Raw genomic sequence first — 17885 nt, forward strand, 5'->3', positions numbered from 1 at the left:
ACAATATAGTCTTTGCAGAGTGCATCTCTGCAGGCTTGAGTCAAAAATATAACAACTGCCTATACTGTAGGCATCTTGCTTGCTCTTTCCAGCAGTGAGGTTATGAATAGTTGTTACAGGTCTTTACAGGAGGAGCTGGAGACTCTAATTATATAGTCTTAGTTTAGTTTTTTCTTCTTTTGTTTTGAAATCAATTGAATTCAGTTCAGTTTGACTATGCCTTTTCTCTCCCTAACCTATTTTCTAGTTCCACTACCTCCATCCATCTTTTTCACAAACCAGGCTTGTCCGGGTTCCTACTATGAAATTGTTGGAGTAGCTTTCTCAGTAAATAGACATTGCTTACAGAAACTCATGTCTTGTTCTTCTCATTATTATATTCTTCCCAATGTACTCTGTACCACAGCTCACAACTCTCTCTCTTCAAGTTAATTATCTTGCAGACCTGGTACTCCTTTTCATCCTCATCCATCTTACAAACTTTGTGATGAGATGAGCTATTGATTCCTTTGTGGGTCTTGTGTTTGTGGAGCAGGAATACATGGAAGACACCATAAGTTTGTAGACCTGGAGGCAGTTCCAGTCTGTAGACTTGTGAGCCTATCTTCTTTATAATTCTACAAGGCCCATGCCTCAACAAATCCAGTTTTTTGTTAGGCTGTGTGGTCTTGATATTGTGAAGGTTGAGCCATACCTTATCTCTCACCTGGAAGACCTTTGTGGTGTGCTTCTGGTTGTAGTACTTCTTCTGGTAGGCTTGTATCTTTGTGAGTGATTTCTTGGCCTCTTCATGGAGCAATCTCATTACCTCCACCTGATCTCTTGAATTCTTGCACACATAGCCATACTCATCAGGGTTCAAGAATTCTGTTTGTGGATTCAACCCATATGTCAGCTGGAAAGGTGATTTCTGTGTGGAAGCCTGTCACAAGTTATTGTACACAAACTCAGCCATTGGCAACCACATCACCCAGTCATCTTGATCATAATTGACATAGCTTTGCAGATACTGCTCCAGCACACTATTCAGTCTCTCAGTCTGACCATCAGTTTGTGGGTGGAATGCTGTGCTCATTGCCCTTGTAATCTTCAAGATGTGAGTCAAATCACCCCAAAATTCACTTGTGAATAGAGATTCTCAATCTGTTACTATGCTCACAGGTAATCTGTGCAATCTCACTATCTCATGAATAAAGAGATAGGCCAATTTCTCTGATGTCAGCTTCTTTGTTGTAGGGATAAAATGAGCCATCTTTATGAACTGGTTCACTACAACCAGAATACAGTCAAACTGCACCTTCTTAAAATTCAGGCTTGCAGGGAGATCTGTAATAACATCCATGCTAATGGATTCCCAAGGGTAATTTGGGATTGGTAAGAGTGATAGTTCTTCTTGAGACTTCCCACAAACTCTTCTTGAGTCCTAGCAGACCCTACAGGCTTTGCAACACTCCTTCACCAGTTCTCTTATTCTTGGCCAAAAGTATTTGTGAGCTATAAGCTTGTATGTTCTTGCTGTAGCAAAATGCCCTGTGAGGGGTAGGTCATGATGATGTCTAATCAGCTCTATTTGCAGAGCCTCATTCTGAGGGATGTACATGTGACTATCCCTATAGAGAATACCCTTCTCCTCTTTCCACATTGCAAATTTCTTTGTGTCTGTCTTAATGTCTTTGCAGACCTCAGCTGCATAGTCATCACTTTGCAGTAGATTTGACAGTAATGCCAACAGGTTGGAGCTGCCCTTTTCATAAGAATTCTTCTTACAGACCAGGTCTTTGGCCTTCTGAACCTGTATTATAATCTTCTTCACTTTGCATGTGCCTCCCAAGACAATCTTTGTGAGTAGTTTCTTGGTCTCAATCTGAAGCTTTGTGAAGATGAGTTGTGCATTCTCACCTTCTTTCTTTCCTCTCTGATTCAGAGAAACTTGAACTGTTGGTTCCAACTTTTCTGTGGTCTCTTGCTTCTTCACAAGCATTATTCTTAGTTGGTTTGCAGTCTTGTGACCCTTCTTATCATCTAGACCAGTCTTCTTGATATAGTCAGGTCTTTGTGAGAGTCCATCTGCCAGGTTCTTAGTTTCTTTCATATGGTCAACTGTGAATCAAAAGGCTGTCAGCCTTTGCACCCAGCAGACCTGTCTTTGTGAGAGGTCTTGAGCAGTCTGGAAGTAGCACAAGCTATTATGGTCTGTAAGGACTTGAACTGGTGTTTGCAAGCCTTCCAACCAGCAGCACCAATATCTAAATGACTCCACAATCACAAGCAGTTTCTGATCATGAATGCTGTAGTTCATCTCTGCAGATTGCATCTTCTGTAAATAAAACCCAACTGGAATCCAGATGTCATTCTTTGCCAGCTGTAATAGAATACCACACACTGTAAAGTCAGATGCATCTGTTTCCAATCTGGTCTTCTGTTCTATATCAAAATGGTGAAGCATAACAGCTTCCGCAAATACTCTTTTCAGACTTATGAAGGCTTTGTGACCTTCCTCAGTCATGAAAGTGTTAGCTTCTCTCCTCATCTCTCTTCATGTGCATCTGCTTAGCTTTGCTTCTCCTCCCTTTAGGAGAGCAGTCAGGCTGCAGGCTATCTTAGAGAATCTTGGGATGAAGTGCCTGTAAAAGTTTGTGAATTCTAAGAAGATCTGAACCTCTTTCTTACTGGTTGGCTCTGGCCAGTCAAGAATAGTGTCCACACAGCTCTTCTCCATAAGAACACCCTCTGGTGTTATGACATACCCAAGATAATCAATCTCACAGGCATTGAACTTGCACTTTGCCAGCTTGCAATAAAGGCCTGTATTCTTGAGTGCCTTAAGTACCAATTTCACATGCTCCTCATGATCCTTCTTGTGAGCTGAGTACACAACCACATCATCAAGATAGGCCACTGCAAACACATCCAGATATTTGCTAAGTGCCTTTGTGATATATGATTGGAAAGCTGCTGGTGTATTTATGAGTTTAAAGAGCACTATCAAGTACTCAAATAGCCCCTGTGAAGTCTGAAATACAGTCTTCCACTCATCCCCTTTGTGAATTCTTAGTCTATAGTAGGTGTTCTTGACATTCAACTGAGTGAATATTGCAGCTCCTGTAAGCTTATACAATACATCTTCAATCAGTAGTAGAGGATATCTATTCTTGACTGTTTTTGAATTCAGGTTGTGATAGTCCACACACATTCTTAGTCTGCCATTCTTCTTGAATGTGAACAGGATGGGTGCTCCTGCAGATGACTTGAAAGACTGGATAAACTCATGGGTTAGAGCACTGCTCAGATATTCATGAAGAGTCTCTTGCTTAACTTGTGAAAGTCTGTATGTTCTTCCAAATTCTGGCTGCTTTCCTGGTTCAAGATCTATAGCCAAATCATCTTTACAGTGTGGTGGCAGCTCCTAAGCCCTCTTGTTGCTAAACACTTCTGTGAGTTCATGGTAGGCTTCTGGTATCTGGAGGTCTAGATCTGCTGTCACCACCTGTTCTGATTTGTGGAGGGTCATCACATAGATAGGCTTCCCTCCTTCCACAAGCTCTGAGAGGTTAACTGGTTTAACCTTCATGAGTGAGTTGCAACACACAGTTTGGAACTCTAGCCTTAGTTCCTTGAAACACATCTTGAGATTGTGTTGCTGCAGCCAGCTCAAACCCACTAGCATCTCATCTCTTATATTTGTGACCATCACTTGTTCATGGAACAACTGCCAGTTTCCCTGAGAGTCACAGACTTTAAAGAATATATTTGCAATCCCTTCTGCAAGAGTGACATTCTTATGATTCATAGCAGTTTCAATCTCTATAGACATCTTGTGCACCTCTAGGTCTAGCTTCACAGCCAATTGTGAACTGATCACTAGAGATTGACAGCCCAAATCTATTAGTGCTGACCAGGTAATACTCCTGTCAGTTGGGCTTTGTGCACCTAGAACAATAGAAGGGAGAGCAAGAAGACTGTTCTTGGATAACTTCATTATATTGATTCTATCTACTTGTGGCCCCCCAACTTTCTATTTGCTACCCTTCTTCTTCTTGGGACAGTCTTTCATGAGGTGGCTCTTTTGGCCACACTCAAAGCATCTCCCATTCTTTTTCAAGACTTTATGATTCTTGGTAAGGTCCTTCCTCATCTCCTGAGCAGGCCTCTGGGGTTGACTTCTCTTATTCATTTACAGTCTTGAGTCATTGATCTTCATACCTCTGTAAGCACTTCCAACTGGATTGGTAGACTTCATGTGTGAGGCATTCTTTGCATAGACTACTGACACACTTGGTTGGAGCCAGGTGGCCAGTGCTACTATATCATCAATGTCATCTGGTATCTCCAGCTGTTCATCCAGTTTGATTCACATGAGCTTATCCAAGCCCCATATAAACAGGTTCTTCTTCATTTTTGTGGAATCTTCAAATTCTTCACCAATCTCTGTTGTGAGCTCTAGAAATTGTTGATGATAAGTATAATCAGTTTCATCCAAACTTTTGCAAAGATCAAAGATTGCTTGCCAAGAGTTTCATGTGCAGTTTGCTGGGTCTCCTAGCCTCATGTGTAGAAATTCTTTAAGGCCAGTCCAGTTGTTTTTTAATGGATTACCTTTGTGGTGGGCCTCCCAAAGATCTTTCTCAATATAACCAAGTCCTGTGAGAGCATATGTGAGGGTATCCTCATCATTCAGTTTGCTTGTGTCACAAATGAATTCAATATCTGAGATGAACTGGTGATATTCTGTGTAGGTTCCAGTCTGGTAGTGCTTTGTGTGTTGTGGTGATCTCAAGATTGACAGATGCTTCACAGGTGTTGGGTTGGAGGTGGCCATATCAAGAGATTTACTTTGTGAGTGCTTTTGGGTGTTCTGGAGAGCATTCAACTTCTCTTGCCATTTCACTATTTTCTTTAGTAGCTTGGTCTCCTCGCGAAGCTGTTGGATTTTGTCTTTTGGTGTCAGGGTAGACTCTCTCTCTGAGTTCACAGTGCTTGTTTCATTGACAGTTGAGAGAGGTGAGGTGTCAAGATTAGTTATCTCTTCACAAACTTGGGTTTGTTCTTCAGGTAGGTTTTTGGCTGGTGTCCCAGGTTCGCGAGTTTCAGGGGGTTGGCTTCTTTGTGTTGATACCATTGTCGGGTGTCACCAAAGAAGAGTGGCAAAATGTGAGAATTGTATGTGTGAATCAGTGTGACAATGAATCTCTAGAAGGAATATACATGGAAAAGAGTATGTGAGATAAAAGATCTGTATTCTGGCAACTATGTATGACTTGTAAACAAGATTGCCACTGGCTCCCAGTAAGAGGTTCGCACAGTGATGGCCTTTTATGTGTGCTCACAAGCACATGACTTAGTGCCTTGCAAGAATACATGCAACTCCCAGCAGCTCGCAAGCTGAGGCTTCTGGCCTTCATGGGTGCTGTTCGTCCATGTAAGGGGTTCACGGCAAATCCTTACATTCCAATCCTCAACATAGAAATCAGGAAACATTGAAACCTCTGATCAACAAATATATCTAGAAATGTTCAGGATACCTTTTCAGGTTTATAAATGTGGAGGGAAACCATTATAGTATAGAAACCATTATAGTATAGTTACTCCAGCAGATACTGGAGAGAGAAATTGGATTTCAACTAATGTGCAATACTACATACATCAAACCACCCAATTCATCTATAAAAAGGAAACACTTCAAGTGCAGTTGAGAAAGATAGTCAGCAGAGCAGAATTCAGTTCAAGTCTTTCAGAATCTTTACTAACAGGTACTGTGTAAAGGCTTGGTTTGCAGATTGCAGATAGGCTGATTATATGAATCTTATCTTAATTCACCTGCAAAATTGGCAAATCCAGTATTCTCTTGTGCTGAATTTCATAAGCAGAGAACATGGCAAAAAAAACTCTTCAGCAGCTGCTCTGATTGTAGATGAATATGCATCTTATTTACTTAATCTTGATGTCTGACATATAAGTATACTCAACCAGATCATCAAGTTTTAATGTAGTGCAATGTGCATCTTTATTAAATGTAAAGATCAGCTTTTAAAATAATTGAACTGGAGTCAAATCTCCATCAAGTATATATTAATATGCCCAATCACTGCTGTATAAAAGTCAGAGCTTCTGCAAAAAGAAATATATAATTAGTAGTTTGAAAAGCTGTATGCTTTGTAAATTAAGCAATTTCATGACTTTATGACTAGCTGGTAGTCAGCAGTAGGCATTGATTAAGATATGAAAGAAGATAATAGCATATGAATCATCAGCTTTATTAGCATTCTCATTATTATCTTGTTGCTCATTATGTTCTGATTGCACAAGATCTTGCATAAGAATCAGATATTTGTGATGAAGTTGCTTTATCTGTAAGAATCATACATGTGAATTGGTGTGACAATAAATCTATAGAAGGAATTGTATATAGAAAAGAGTACACAAGATAAAAGATCTGATATTGGCAGCTATATATAACTTCTAGACAAGATTGCCACTGGCTTCCAACAAGAGATTTGTGCAGTGGTGATCTTTTATATATGCTTGTGAGCATGTAACTTAGTGTCTTGTAAGAACATATATACTTTCAACAGCTTGCAAGCTGAGACTCTGAACTCTTGTAAGTGTTGTTTGTCTGTATAAGAGATTTGCAGGTGAATTCTTATAGATTTTTCTCTCTTGTAAGTCTTGATCTCTCAAGACAGCTGTCTCATTAAAAGTCTTCATGAGTAGAAAAACAAAACCTCTTAAGAAAAATAAAAATTTCCTTATAAGAAAAAGAGTACAGTCTTACTAGAGATGTGATATTAACACAACTCTAATAATACAATATAATATAACAACACAACAGAGCTTAATAATATAATAATATGTAGAGAGTCTTTATTGTTCTTATTAGCTTTATGTCACTATTAGATAATGAACACTAGCTTAAGAGAGAGCTTTTTCTTGCTTTCTCTTTCTCTTTTTTTCTTTTCTTTCTTCTCTAGTCTATATTATTATTACTCAGATAAGTGAACCCTTCAAGCACTGCTTTATATGAGAGACAGGCTTGTAGGAGATTTCTAATAATTAAAAGAATTAAAAATAACTTTATTCAGATATTCTGTGTGCTTAGTCTTATAATCACAAGTTAGTGAGTTCACTCTTGATTGTATTTTTACTTTGTATAGTCATGAAGTTTTGTCTTTACATGAAGTTTAATTTACAGAGAGGCTAATACTTGCTAGAAGTTTCTGTAAGTTTACAGTCTTCTTCTTCTTTTTCTTGTGAGTTATTGCTGCTCTTCTTTCTTGAGAGAATTCTTACTTCTTTCTTTGTGAAAGAAGTTGGGCCTTTAATGAGTAGTCTTGAGAATTTGAGAAGTGTTTACAGCTGATAGTTCTAGAGTGTTATTGCTTCTTCCTCTCTCTCTTCTTTACTAGTTGTTACTGCTTCTTCTCTGCTAGTTCAAGCTGTAAGTGCTTCTCACAAGCTGACATTTGATTTGTATGCTGATAAAGTTAGAGTTCTGCTGCTCTGTCTTCTCTCTCTGTAATTATTATGCTGGCTGTGGCTAGAAATATAAGTATTCTCTATTACATTTCAGTTTGTAGCTAACTCTCTTTAGATTATTATTGCTGTTTCTCTTGCTCTAACAGAGTTTGTAGATGCTGTAGTTCTGTAGAATGTCTGAAATTGTCCAGCATCTCTTCTGTAAGACTGATAATGATGGTTCCAGATCATCTTTACTTAAATGCTGCCAGCTACTACTTTTACTGGTGCTTTATAAACTAATTCAGTGGTTCTTCCAGATCTCTCATCTCATACTGGGGCACAAGTTTTATCTGTTTGTGAAAGAGCATGATGTTGTGAATCTATTTAAAGGTCTGTACTTATTGCTGGTTTGAATAATTTAAATTAGTTGGCTGTCTGTATCTAGCTCTGTAAGAGTATTCTTGTAACTTGAGCTGGAGTCCAGCTGCTATTAGAATAGAAGTGCTCTATCTGCAAGAGAGCTCAGCAAAACTATAGTAATATAGTCTTTGCAGAGTGCATCTCTGTAAGCTTGAGTTAAAAATATAATAACTATCTATATTATGAGCATCTTGCTTGCTCTTTCCAGCAGTAAGATTATAGATAGTTGTTACAGATCTTTATGGGAGGAAGCTGGAGACTCTTATATAATTCTTAGCTTAGTTTTTTCTTCTTTTAAGGTCAATTCAATTTGATTCAGTTCAGCTTGACTATATCTTTTCTCTCTCTAACTTATTTTCTAGCTCTACTACCTCCATCCATCTCTTTTGTGAACCAGGCTTGTCTGGGTTTTTACTATAGAATTGTTGAAGTAGCTTTCTCAGTGAATGAATATTGTTTGTGGAAACCCATGTCTTGTTTTTCTTATCATCATAATCTTCTTAATGTACTCTGTACTATAGCTTGTGATTCTCTCTTTTTAAGTTAATTATCTTGTGAATCTGATACTTCTTTTCATTCTTGTCTGTCTTGTAAACTTTATAATAAGATGAGCTATTGATTTCTTTGTGGGTCTTGTGCTTGCAGAGCAGGAATACATGAAAAATATTATGAGTTTGCAGATCTGAAGACAGCTCCAGTCTGTAGACTTGTGAGCCTATCTTCTTCATAATTCTACAAGGCCTATGCCTTAACAAATTCAATTTTTTGTTAGGCTGTATGATCTTGATATTGTGAAGATCAAGCTATATCTTGTCTTTTATCTGAAAAGTCTTTGTGGTGTGCTTCTGATTATAGTACTTCTTCTGGTAGACTTGTATCTTTATAAGTGATTTCTTGATCTTCTTGTGGAGTAATCTCATTATCTCTGCCTGATTCTTTGAATTCTTGCACATATAATTATACTCATCAGAGTTCAATAGATCTGTTTGTGGATTTAACTCATATATCAGCTGAAAAAATGATTTCTGTGTGGAGGCCTGCTGTAAGTTATTGTATGTGAATTCTGCTATTGGCAACCACATCATCTAGTCATCTTGATTATAACTAATATAGCTTTGCAGGTACTACTCTAGCACACTATTCAGTCTCTTAGTTTGATCATCAGTTTGTGAGTGGAATGCTGTACTCATTACTCTTGTGATCTTCAAGATATGAGTCAAATCACCCCAAAATTCACTTGTGAATAGAGATTCTTGATCTATAACTATGCTTGCAGGTAATTTGTGTAATCTCACTATCTTGTAAATAAAGAGATGAGCTAATTTCTCTGATATCAGCTTCTTTATTGTAGAGATAAAGTAAGCTATCTTTATAAGCTGATTCACTATAATCAGAATACAGTCAAACTGCATCTTCTCAAAATTCAGGCTTGTGAGGAGATTTGTAATAACATTTATACTAATAGATTTTCAAGAGTAATTTGGAATTAGTAAGAGTGATAGTTCTTCTTGAGATTTTCTGTAAACTCTTCTTAAGCTCTGGCAGACTCTATAGACTTTACAGCACTTCTTCACCAGTTCTCTTATTCTTGGCTAAAAGAATTTGTGAGCTATAAGCTTATATGTTCTTGCTGTAGTAAAATATTCTGCAAGAGATAGATTATGATAATGCCTGATTAGCTTTATTTGCAAGATCTCATTCTGAAGAATGTACATGCAATCATCTCTATAGAGAATGCTCTTCTTCTCTTTTCATGTCATGAATTTCTTTATGTTTGTCTTAATGTTTTTACAGATCTTGGCTGCATAGTTGTTACTTTGCAGTAGATTTGACAATAATGCCAACAGATTAGAGCTGCTCTTCTCATAAAAATTCTTCTTGTAAATCAGATCTTTAATCTTCTGAATCTGCATTGCAATCTTCTTCACTTTACATGTATCTTTCAAGACAATCTTTATGAGTAGTTTCTTGGTTGTAATCTGAAGCTTTGTGGAGATAAGTTATGTATTCTCATCTTCTTTCTTCTCTCTCTGATTGAGAGAAACTTGAGCTGTCAGTTCCAACTTTTTTGTAGTCTCTTGCTTCTTTATAAGCATTATTCTCAGTTGATTTGCAGTCTTGCAACTCTCTATATCATCTAGATCAGTCTTCTTGATATAATCAGATCTTTATGAGAATTCATCTGCTGGATTCTTGATTTCTTTCACATAATCAACTGTAAACTAAAAAACTGTCAGTCTTTGTGTTCAGTGGACCTGTCTTTATAAGAGATCTTGAGCAGTCTGAAAATAGTGCAAGCTATCATGATCTGTAAGAACTTGAACTGATGTTTGCAAGTCTTTCAATCAGCAGTGCTAATATCTAAATAACTCCACAATTGTAAGTAATTCTTGATTATAAATGCTATAGTTCATCTCTACAGATTGCATCTTCTGTAAATAAAACCCAACTGGAACTCAAATGCCATTCTTTACTAGCTGTAATAGAATATCATATACTGTGAAGTCAGATGCATCTGTTTTCAGTCTGGTCTTCTGTTTCATATCAAAATAGTAAAGTATAACAGCTTCTGTAAATACTCTTTTTAAATCTATAAAGACTTCACAATCTTTCTTAGTCATGAAAGTGTTGGTCTCTCTTCTCATCTCTTTTTGTGTGTGTCTGCTTAGCTTTGCTTCTTCTCTCTTTAGAAGAGCAGTCAGACTGTAAGCTATCTTAGAGAATCTTGGAATGAAGTGCCTGTAAAAGTTTGTGAATTCTAAGAAGATCTGAATCTCTTTCTTACTGGTTGGCTCTAGTCAGTCAAGAATAGTGTTCACATGGCTCTTCTCTATAAGAACACCCTCTGGTGTTATGATATACCCAAGGTAGTCAATCTTGTGAGTATTGAACTTGCACTTTGCCAGCTTGCAATAAAAATCTGCATTCTTAAGTGTCTTAAGTATCAATTTCACATGCTTCTTATGATCTTTCTTGTGAGCTGAGTACATAACTATATCATCAAGATAGACTACTGTAAACACATCTAGATATTTGCTAAGTGTCTTTGTAATATATGATTGGAAGACTGCTGGTGCATTTGCAAGTTTAAAAGATATTATCAAGTACTCAAATAGCTTCTGTAAAGTCTGAAATGCAGTCTTCCACTTATTCTCTTCATGAATTCTCAATTTATGATAGACATTCTTGATATCCAACTGAGTGAATATTGCAGCTCCCACAAGCTTATATAATACATCTTTAATCAGTGGTAGAGAATATCTATTCTTGATCATTTTTGAATTCAGATTATAATAGTTTATACACATTCTTAGTCTGCTGTTCTTCTTGAATGCAAACAGAATGGGTGCTTCTGTAGATAACTTGAAAGAATGAATGAATTCATGGGTTAGTGCACTGCTCAGATATTTGTGAAGAGTCTCTTGTTTAGCTTGTGAAAGTCTGTATGTTCTTTCAAATTCTGGCTGCTTTTCTGGCTCAAGATCTATAGTCAAATCATCTTTGTGATGTAGTAGCAGCTCTCAAGCTTTCTTGTTGCTAAACACTTCTGTAAGTTTCTGGTAGACTTCTGGTATCTGGAGGTTTAGATCTGCTGTCATCATCTGTTCTGATTTGTGGAGAGTTATCATGTAGATGGGCTTCCCTCTTTTCACTAGCTCTGAGAGGTTAACTGGTTTAATCTTTATGAGTGGATTGTAATATATAGTTTGGAACTCTAGTCTTAGTTCTCTGAAATACATCTTGAGATTGTGTTGCTGTAGCCAGCTCAAACTCACTAGCATCTTATCTTTTATGTTTGTGATCATTATTTGTTCATGGAACAACTGCCAGTTTCTCTGAGAGTTACAGACTTTAAAGAATATATTTGCAATCTCTTTTGTAAGAATGATATTCTCATGATTCATAACAGTTTCAATCTCTATAGACATCTTGTGCATCTCTAGTGCTAGCTTTGTGGTCAATTGTGAACTAATTACTAGAGATTGACAACTAGAGTCTATTAGTGCTGACCAGATGATACTCCTGTCAGTTAGACTTCACATATCTAGAACAATAGGGGGAAGAGCAAGAAGACTTTTCTTGAACAACTTTATTATATTAATTTTATCTACTTGTGGCTTCCTAATTTTCTATTTGCTATTCTTCTTCTTGAGACAGTCTTTTGTAAGATATCTCTTTTAGCTATACTTAAAGCACTTTTCTTCTTTTCTCAAAGTTTTATAATTCTTAATAAGATCTTTCCCTATCTTCTGAGCAGGTCTCTGAAGTTGACTTCTCTTATCTGTTTGTGATCTTGAGTTATCAGTCTTTATATCTCTGTAAGCACTTCCAACTGGATTGATAGACTTTGTGTGCAAGACATTCTTTTCAAGAGCTGCTGTCATACTTGATTGGAGTTGGGTAGTTAGTGCTACTATCTTATTAATATCATCTGGTATTTCCAGCTGTTCATTCAGTTTAGCTTGCATGGGCTCATTCAAGTTCTCTATATATAGATTCTTCTTCATTTTTTTAAAGCTTTCAAATTCTTCACCAATTTCTGTTGTGAGCTCTAGAAATTGTTGATGGTAGACTTGGTCAGTTTCATTCAAACTCTTGTGAAGATTGAAGATTACTTGTCAAGAGTTTTGTATGTGGTTTGCTGGATCTTCTAGCCTCACATGTAGAAATTTCTTGAGATCATTTCAGTTATTCTTCAATGGATTGTTTTTGTGGTAAACCTCTCAGAGATCTTTTTCAATGTAATCAAGTCCTGTAAGAGCATATGTGAGGGTTTCCTCATCATTCAATTTGCTTGTGTTATGAGTGAATTCAATACTGAAGGTGAACTGCTGATATTTTGTATAGAAGTCAGTCTGATAGAGCTTTGTGTATTGTGATGGTCTCAAGACTGATGAATGCTTTGTGGGTGTTGGGTTGAAGGTAATCATATCAAGAGATTCACTTTGTGAGTGCTTTTGAGTGGCCTGGAGAGTATTTAACTTTTCTTGCCATTTTGCCATTCTCTTTAGTAATTTGGTTTTCTCACAAAGTTGTTGGATTTCATCTCTTGATGCTAAGATAGACTCTCTCTCTGAGATTACAATACTAGTTTTGGTTTCATTCATGATTGAGAGAGCTGAGATGGTTTCAAGATTTGTTATCTTCTTGTGAACTTGGGTTTGTTCTTCAGATAGATTTTCTGCTGGTGTCTCAGATTCATGAGCTTCAGAGAGTTGGCTTCTTTGTGTTGATATTATTGTCAGGCATCACCAAAGAAGAGTGGCAAAATGTGAGAATTGTATGTGTGGATTGGTGTGATAATAAATCTATAAAAGAAATTGTATGTAGAAAAGAGTATGTAAGATAAAAGGTCTAGTATTGGCAGCTATATATAACTTCTAGATAAGATTGCTACTGGCTTCCAACAAGGGGTTCACACAGTGGCAGTCTTTTATGTGTGCTTGCAAGCATGTGACTTAGTGTCTTGTGAGAACACATGTACTTCCAACAGCTTGCAAGCTGAGGCCCTGGACTCTTACAGATGTTGTTTGTCTGTGTAAGAGGTTTGCAGGCAAATTCTTACATGCCACCAGCCACTACTTTTACAAGTGCTTCACAGGTTAATCTGATGGTTCTTCTAGATTTTTCATCTTATACTGAAGTACAAGCTTTATCTGTCTGCAAAAGAGTATGGTGTTGCAAGCCTATTTAAAGACCCATGCTTATTACTGGTTTGAATAATTTAAATCAGTTGGCTGTCTGCACTCAGCTCTGTAAGAGTATTCTTATAACTCAAGCTGGGGCCCAGCCATCACCAGAACAGAAGTGCTTCACCTGCAAGAGAGCTCAGCAAGACTATAATAATATAGTCTTTACAGAGTGCATCTCTGTAGACTTGAATCAAAAATATAATAACTGTCTATATTGTAAGTATCTTGCTTGCTCTTTCCAGCAGTAAGATTATAGATAATTGTTACAGATCTTTATAGAAGAAAGCTGGAGACTCTTATATAGTTCTTAGTTTAGTTTTTTCTTCTTTTGAGATCAATTTAATTTGATTCAGTTTAGCTTGACTATATCTTTTCTCTCTCTAATCTATTTTCTAGCTCTACTATCTCCATCCATCTCTTTCATGAACCAGGCTTGTCCAGGTTTCTACTATAGAATTATTAAAATAGCTTTCTCAGTAAACAGATATTACTTGCAGAAACTTATGTCTTGTTCTTCTTATTATTATAATCTTTCCAATGTACTCTGTACTACAGCTTGTGACTCTCTCTTTTTGAGTTAATTATCTTACAGATTCAATACTTCTTTTCATTCTTATTTATCTCACAAACTTCATGATGAGATGAGCTATTGATTTCTTTGCAGGTCTTGTGCTCACAGAGCAGGAATACATAAAAAATATCATGAGTTTACAGATCTGGAGGCAGCTCCAGTCTGTAAGCTTGTGAGTCTATCTTTTTCACAATTCTACAAGGCTTATGCCTCAACAAATCCAATTTTTTATTAGACTATACAGTCTTGATATTGTGAAGGTCAAGCCATATCTTGTCTTTTATCTGGAAAGTCTTTATAGTGTGCTTCTGATTATAGTACTTCTTCTGGTAGACTTGTATCTTTATAAGTGATTTCTTGATCTTCTTACAGAGCAATCTTATTGCCTTCATCTGATTCTTTAAATTCTTGCACATATAGTTATACTCATCAGAGTTCAATAGATCTGTTTGTGAATTCAACCCATATATCAGCTGAAAAGATAATTTCTGTATGGAGATCTGCTATAAGTTATTGTACACAAACTCTGCCATTGGCAACCATATTATCTAGTCATCTTGATTATAACTGATATAGCTTTGCAGGTACTGCTTTAGCACACTATTTAGTCTTTCAGTTTGACCATCAGTTTGCAGGTGGAATGCTGTACTTATTACTCTTGTAATCTTCAAGATATGAGTTAAATTACCCCAAAATTTACTTACAAAGAGAGATTCTCAATCTGTTACTATACTTACAGGTAATCTGTGTAATCTCACTATCTTGTAAATAAAGAGATGAGCCAATTTCTCTAATGTCAGCTTCTTTATTATAAGGATAAAGTGAGCCATCTTTATTAGCCAGTCCACTACAATTAGAATACAGTCAAACTGCACCTTTTCAAAATTCAGGCTTGTGGGAAGATCTGTAATAATATTTATACTAATAGATTTCCAAGAGTAATTTGAAATTAGTAAGAGTGATAATTCTTCTTGAAATTTTTCATAAACTCTTCTTGAGTTCTGGCAGACTTTACAGACTTTACAGCACTTCTTCATCAGTTCTCTTATTCTTGATTAAAAGTATTTGCAAGCTATAAGCTCATACATTCTTGCTGTAGCAAAATGCTCTATAAGAGATAAATCATGATAATATCTGATCAGCTCTATTCACAAGATCTTATTCTGAGAAATGTACATGCAACCATCTCTATAGAGAATATTCTTCTTCTCTTTCCACATCATGAATTTCTTCATACCCATCTTAATGTCTTTATGGACCTCAGCTGCATAGTCATTACTTTGCAGTAGATTTAACAATAATATCAATAGATTAAAGCTGCTCTTCTTATAAGAATTCTTCTTACAAACCAGATCTTTAATCTTCTGAATCTGTATTGTAATCTTCTTTACTTTGCATGTGTCTTTCAAGACAATCTTTATAAGTAGTTTCTTGATCACAATCTGAAGCTTTATAGAGATAAGTTGCACATTCTTATCTTCTCTCTTCTCTCTCTGGTTGGGAGAAACTTGGGCTGTCAGTTTCAACTTTTCTGTAATCTCTTGCTCCTTCACAAGCATCATTTTCAGTTGATTTGCAGTCTTGTGATCCTCTGTATTATCTAGACCAGTCTTCTTGATATAATCAGATTTTCACAAGAGTCCATCTGCTGGATTCTTGATTTCTTTCACATGATTAACTGTAAATCAAAAGACTGTTAGTCTTTGTGTCCAGCAGACCTGTCTTTACAAGAGATCTTAAGCAGTCTAGAAATAGTGCAAGCTATCATAATCTGTAAGAACTTGAACTGGTGTTCACAAGTCTTTCAACCAGCAGCACTAATATCTAAATAACTCCATAATTGCAAGCAGTTCTTGATCATAAATGCTATAGTTCATCTCTACAGATTGCATCTTTCACAAATAAAATCCAACTGGAACTCAAATGCCATTCTTTACCAGCTGTAATAGAATATCACACATCACAAAGCCAGATGCATCTGTTTTCAGTCTGGTCTTCTGTTTCATATTAAAATAGTGAAGTATAACAGCTTCTGTAAATACTCTTTTTAGATCTATAAAGACTTTACAACCTTTCTCAGTCATGAAAGTATTGGCCTCTCTTCTTATCTCTTTTTATGTACACCTGCTTAGCTTTACTTCTCCTCTCTTTAGAAGAGTAGTCAGACTGCAGGCTATCTTAGAGAATCTTGAAATGAAGCACCTGTAAAAGTTCACAAATTCTAAGAAGATCTGGATCTCTTTCTTACTGATTGGCTCTGGCCAGTCAAGAATAGTGTTCATACAGCTCTTCTCTATAAGAATACTCTCTGGTGTTATAATATACCCAAGATAGTTAATCTTGCAAGCATTGAACTTGCACTTCACCAGCTTGTAATAAAGATCTGCATTCTTGAGTATCTTAAGTATCAATTTCACATGCTTCTCATGGTCTTTCTCATAAGCCAAGTACACAACCACATTATCAAGATAGGCTACCACAAACACATCCAGATATTTGTTAAGTACCTTCACAATATATGATTGGAAGGCTGCTGGTGCATTCACAAGTTCAAAAGATACTATCAAGTACTCAAATAGCTTCTGTAGAGTTCAAAATGCAGTCTTTCACTTATTCTCTTCACAAATTCTCAATCTATAGTAGGCATTTTTGATATCTAACTGAGTGAATATTGCAGCTTCTGTAAGCTTATATAACACATCTTTAATCAGTAGTAGGAAATATTTATTCTTAATCATTTTTGAATTCAGATCATAATAGTTTACATACATTCTTAGTTCATCATTTTTCTTAAACATAAACAGAATGAGTGCTCCTGCAGATGACTTGAAAGAGTGAATGAACTTATAAATTAGTATACTGCTTAGATATTTATGAAGAGTCTCTTGTTTAGCTTGCAAAAGTCTGTACATTCTTTCAAATTCTGGCTGCTTTCCTGACTCAAGATCTATGGCCAAATTATTTTTGTGGTATAGTGACAGCTCTCAAGCTCTCTTGTCACTAAACACTTCCACAAGTTTGTGGTAGGCTTTCAGTATCTGGAGATCTAGATCTGCTGTCACCATCTGTTCTGATTTGTGGAGAGTTATTATATAGATGAGCTTCTCTCCCTTCACTAGCTTCAAGAGATTAACTAGTTTAATCTTTGTGAGTAGATTATGATACACAGTTTGGAACTCTAGTCTTAGTTTTCTGAAACATATCTTGAGATTGTGTTACTGCAGCCAGCTCAAACTCACCAGCATCTTATCTTTTATATTTACAATCATTACTTGTTTATGAAACAACTGCTAGTTTTTCTGAGAGTTACAGGCTTCAAAGAATATATTTGTAATCCCTTTCACAAGAGTAACATTCTTATGATTTATAGCAGTTTCAATCTCTATAGACATCTTGTGCACCTCTAGTGCTAGCTTTACAGCCAATCACAAGCTAATTACTAGAGATTGATAACCAGAGTCTATTAGTGCTGACCAGATGATACTTCTGTCAGTTGAGCTTCATGTGCCTAGAATAATAGAGAAGAGAGCAAGAAGACTTTTCTTGAATAACTTCATTATATTGATTTTATCTACTCATGACCTCTTAATTTTCTATTTGCTACTCTTCTTCTTGGGACAGTCTTTCACAAGATGTCTCTTTTGGCCACACTCAAAGCACTTCTCTTTTTTTCTTAAAGCTTTGTAATTCTTGGTAAGATTTTTCTTTATCTTCTGAGCAGGTCTCTGAAGTTAACTTCTCTTATC

Source organism: Coccidioides immitis, assembly GCF_000149335.2.
Source record: "Coccidioides immitis RS genomic scaffold supercont3.2, whole genome shotgun sequence".
Lineage (NCBI taxonomy): Eukaryota > Fungi > Ascomycota > Eurotiomycetes > Onygenales > Onygenaceae > Coccidioides > Coccidioides immitis.